Source organism: Gavialis gangeticus, unplaced genomic scaffold, assembly GCF_001723915.1.
Source record: "Gavialis gangeticus isolate Ggan-Ray unplaced genomic scaffold, GavGan_comp1, whole genome shotgun sequence".
Classification (NCBI taxonomy): Eukaryota; Metazoa; Chordata; order Crocodylia; family Gavialidae; genus Gavialis; species Gavialis gangeticus.
The window spans coordinates 2,157,334-2,162,700 of record NW_017729034.1 but is presented as its reverse complement, the minus strand read 5'-3'; the positions used below and the strand labels follow the sequence as shown (position 1 = coordinate 2,162,700).

At 46.7% G+C, this 5,367-nt stretch overlaps 1 protein-coding gene across 1 annotated transcript in view; it reads left to right on the top strand.

Moving 5' to 3' along the window:
* Positions 1-1,671, top strand: part of DPT (dermatopontin) — a 52,423-nt gene extending 50,752 nt beyond the window's left edge. Inside the window, exon 5 of the mRNA XM_019527544.1 lies at positions 87-1,671. The gene's annotated coding sequence lies outside the window, so the exon portion shown is untranslated. The remainder of the gene's footprint in view (positions 1-86) is intronic.
* Positions 1,672-5,367: the final 3,696 nt, after the last annotated feature.

The window sequence follows — 5,367 nt, the reverse complement described above, 5'->3', positions numbered from 1 at the left end:
ATACTTACTTTACTTCTGTGCTCAGTAAAAAGGGCTCTAGTGAGGACTGATTAATTATGTCGGGAGTAGATGAACAACAGGGGGGAAATAAAGGAAAGAGGACAAGCAAACTCACAAAGAGAGCATTCAAATCATCAGCTTCCTGCCGATGTTACAGATCTTTTTTGTCTCTTGGAGCTGTTTAACTTCAATACCAACTCAATGCACCCTTTGGTCTAGTAAACGTGCTTATAACTGCACCTTTGGAGGATTCTCTTCACTTTTCTTTGTGGCTTCAATCTCCCTGTTAAAATGCTTATAATATGCAACACGTTTTATTAACAGCTACTCTTTCATATCTAGCCACTCTGACCTCACACCACTTTATTTTGCATTGCCTAGTATCTCTGTACAAAATGCTTTGTATCCCTGATCAATACCCACATGGTTCAAATGCAAGAAGAGCCATCTAGTGCATACCTCACTACTTTTTCACACCTCTGTGCACACAAATTCCTGTGATTGCTATCAGCATTTATGAGCTGCAGCACTGCCCAAACAAGACTCTGGCATTCTCTATAATACTGGGGATAAGCCCCAGAGACAGCTATCAGTGTAACCTCATTCTTTCCAATGCCAGTGTATATAGGGTAATAACACTATTTGCACAAGAGGAAATGTTACCCTGATGAGAACCAAAGGAAAGACCAAATAGTAGCTTCACCCATCTACATTTGGAGACCAATTCTCGTTTTTACTAAGGCCCCTTTATATTCTTATTTGCATCTTAGTGCTTTGGACTGTAATACCAGCTCACTGCACCTTTTGGTATAGTAATATGCCTAGAAGTTTCAGCAGAGCTACATTAATTGTTGTAATAGTGTTGTTACTGTAATGGTCCAGGGAATATACAAGAAGAAAGATTTTTTAATTTCATTTCATATGATGTGTCCCTACCCAAAAGCTTCTTTAGCATTCCTTGCTACTATGGAGTTGATCCAATAAAAGATATTACCTCACAAGTCTTGCTTCTGTGACAGATGAAATCAGGGCAAATCCCCAGAGTAAAGAAGGTGTCCATTACTCACTAAAACACACTGCCTTGGCCATATATTGTTATCAGAAGTCCACTCTTCAGGTGAACTAGGCTATCACCATTGACAACATTCATGGCTCACATTGGATCAGTAAAAACAGTGGCCTTGAGTGAACTTAAATTTTTCCAGTTTGGAAGTCTTGTTCCCTACATGTATGCCTTAAAAAAAGTCCAGACAGTTGCTGTAAGCCAAGAGATGCGAGATCCTTTTTGGTGGCTTAGTTTGATGTTTGGAAGTGTTAACTTTCAAACTCACCTTGGACTTTTAATCGTTCAAGATGGCACTCGCACAGCTGCAGTCCAATAAGGAAGAATGATAACCTCCTCAGGTAGGTTATGTTTGGTACATTGTGCATTTGCAAGCATTCATGGCTTGATCTTTCACCCAAGGAAGTCAATGGCCCACTTCCCATTGACATAAGATCAGGTTTATAATGAAAGCATACATCAAATTAAAATTCTAAGAGCAATTGGTAATTGTCAATTTCCCCTCTTCCAAGCATCTCTCCTCACTTGGATATCTATTAACATACTATCAACTGTTATCCTTCAGACCACACTGGTCAAATAAATGAATTCAATACATTTTCCAATGCTTTAGCCTTGTTTAATTTTTTTTAAAACTAATTATTCACTTTACTCATTAATTTGCTAAAAGCTCAGTCATTTGCAGTGGGTGTCACAATAATTAGTGAGGTTCTGTTTCAGTCAGTTATGGAGACAAAGATGACCAGAGGGAGGGAGAAATTAGGAGACACAGGAAAGAGAGAAGTTTCTTACTGACATTAGAGGTGGAGAAGTGAGGAAGTTCCAATAAGCAGGAGCTACAGAGAAGGGCCTTGCACCACCAGCAGCAATGGGAGAGGAAATGTAGTTTAATTAAATTCATAGGATTTTTGGTTCTCTGTAGGAACACCTCCTCTTGATAGACACCTGCCACTCAATTATGTCCTGCTTCTTTTTCCTCTCACTTAGCCTATTTAGACCGTAAACTACTTGGGACAGAGACCATCTCTGGCTAGCTCCATCTGCCCTGCAAATTCTCTCTGCTAGTAGAGCTCCTCTACCTCTGCTGAGCTGCACAAAGCTTTCTGAACACATGCTTGAAAGGATGTGCAGACACCCCCAACCGTTCTACTGGCTCTATGTTCCATAGAGTATCTAATGCTTTCTCAGGCACACCTCATACTGTGGTGAAACCACAGAGCCGACAAACCTGGTGGCGTAGTGATGGCAGCAGAGGATCTGGTAACACCGACAATCTAGTATGCACCGACAATCTAGCATGTTTGAGAACTGCACCAACCTTGCGTGTATATTAGGGCAGTGTGAAATTTTGGTGGGTGTTTCATTTAATTTTGGATTCAGGCGTTTCGAAGGCTGAAACACCAAATCCAAAACAAAAAAATGCAAGGCTATAGAACAGCTCCAAAATGAAACGGGGCCATCCCAAACATTTCAAAAATGTTTCAAAATGATTCAGATGTTTCTGAAACATTTCAAAGCTGTTTTGGAGGGGAGCTTGCAGGGAAAGAGAAACTAAGAGGGAGGGGAGGACTGCTCTGATATTGACATCTGTAGCTGCCCAGTGACAGCAATCTGTCCCTGAGGCCCCTTCCAATCCCAGGGCTCTGGGGGAGGGACAGAGAAGCACCATAAGAGGCAGTTTGTGAACTGCTCTCTGCCATTTTGCAGCTGCATCTGTGTTATTTGCTCTTCTTATTCCACCTTCCCGCTAAGAAAAAGAAAGCAGTGCTTTGCCTGACTGTCTCATCACAGTGCACTGCAGGAAAGCACTCAATGCACATACATTATTACATACACACTCACCCAGATGCCAGTTTTTTTTCCAGCGCACAAAATACGAAGCGTGCTGGAAAGGCAGGTGCTAGGTCTTCTGGCCAGGGAGAGAGAGGGGGCAGAGGGAGAGCTATATGTTCTACCCTCCCCAAACTTAGACACAGTCTCTTCCCTAGCACTAGCAGGTATGAGGCTTATGGTGTTAGTGGCAGCAAAGAGGTGGGACCAGTGCCTGCATCTGCACCCCCTCCAATAAACACCAGCCATAATAACAACCCCAGCACCACAACCAGCACCAGTATGACAGTCTCCTCCACCCCCATTTCAGTTCCTAGCCTGAACCTTCTAGTGTCAGAGAAGAAGCTGGATCTGGAAGCAGGGGACCTGAGTGCCCTAACAAAATTCTAGGGATCAAGGAAAGGTTTGTACTCCACTCCCCTTCAAGTTCCCCTAGAGCCAGCTCAGAGGAGGTTGACGTTGAGGTTGTGTAGGTAAGTGGCTCAGCCGAGTCAGCAACTCCTGTTGTTGTGCCTCTGCCTTCTGAGCAAGGGGAATCAGGCAGGATCTGCACCCCAAAAAAAGGGGGGTTGTGTGGTGTGGGATCATTTTGAGGTATCAGATGATCTCACATATGCTGTCTGCTTACACTGCCAGAGTATGACCAGCCAGGGCAAGGAAGAGAAACACTTCAGTACTACAGGGATGCTGATGTATCTCAGGATGTGCCACCCCCTTGTCCTTGCTCTTCCTAAGCCTGGCACCAGTGGGAACGTGCCTCAAAAGAAGTCCCCTTCTCACTCTGAAGTCCCTGTCCCCCCAAAGCAGAGGCAGGCCACCCTGGAACAGTGGGGCAAAGGTGGACAAAAGAGGGGCACATTGCAAAAGCGAGCAAGATCACCCAGAGCATCAGGGAGATGTTTGCTTTGGATGGCCAGCCCTTCGCCCTAGTTGAGTGGCCAGGGTGCAGCCAGCTCATGGCACTCATGCCCCATCCTACCAAGTGCCCGCATGCACTACCTTCAGCAGGATGGTGGTGCCTTCCCTTGTAGAGGCATGCAGGAAGTACTTGAGGGAGGAGCTGTGTAAGGCAGGTCTGCAGGTGGCCTTCCACTTCACCTCAGACATCTGGAACAGCCAGGGTGGAAATCATGCCTCACCTTCCCTCACAGAGCACTGGTGCAATCAGTCAGGCCACCAGTAGGCTCTCCTTCAAGCCGAGGTGACGGATGAGTCCCTAATGGCAATGGAGATCATGAAGGCCCACATGCTTGGTACAGGGTGGCTCATTGGGCAGGGTGAGCTCACCCACAGGATCATGGTCACTGACAATGGGGTCAACATGGTCAAAGTCAACTTTATTGACATCTGCTGTGTGGCACACAAGTTCCATCTTGTATTCAAGGACACCTTGGAGGGGGACAGGTCTGCCAGTGATGGTGTCATCACAACCGGCCAGCTCATTTCAAAGCTCAGGAAGGTGGTGGACTACTTCCACAGGAGCAATAAGGCAGGCAAGATGCTGTGGGACAAATAGGCAGAGCTGAGTGTCACAGCACAAAAATCATCCAAGCTGTGGAGATTCGGTAGAACTCCACATACCTCATCCTAGAAAGGCTGGCAGAGCAACAGAAGACCATCCATGAGATGACCTTGCTTGGGGAGATTGGGATCAGTGGCCCACTTAAAAAAAACCCACAAAAAAAAACAAACAAACCACAACAGAGTGGGATACCATTTCCCAGGTGTTGGTTGGTGGTACTCATTCCTCAAGGCCACCGAGAGCATCAGCACTGGTGATGCCAGCTTTAGCCAGGTGATCCCCATAGTGAGGTAACTTGGGAACCAGAAGTTCCAGGTGATCAATGTTCCTGGCTGGGGCAAGCCACTATCACCAGAGGTACAGGCAGTGGTGAAGCAACTGAGGAAAAACATCAAGAAATGGCTGGATCTGTTGTGGTCCAGTACAGTCCACATGCTGGCAGCCATGGACAACCTGAGGGTGAAGAGGAGCATGTGCTCCAGCCAAACCCTGGGTCACTAGATGGAGGTGCTGGTGAACAGTCTGGGAGGCAGAAGGGCACAGACAGTGGGGGGGACGTGTAAAAGAGGGATCCACTTTCCTGTGCCAGCACTCCCAGCAGCAGCCAGTCTCCTCTATGACAGATGCTGCCAATGCAGGCCAAGGGCATGGCTTTAATGGTGGGGTCCAGAGGCACCAGACCCCAGCATCAGGCAGTCACCAAGGCTTCTGCACTACCTATCTCAACAAGGATGTGAGGGCCACTAGACTACAGCCCTTTGGCCTACTGGGCAACCTGCAGTCAGATGTGGCAAGATCTGGCCACAGTTACCTGAGACCACCTGTCCTGTCCACAGACTAGTGTTCCAAGCAAGAGGGTGTTCAGAATTGCTGTGAATGTTGTCACACCCCACACCACCTCCTTGGATCCTGGTTCAGTGAAGCAGCTGGTGTTCAAGGTAGGCCTCCTGCT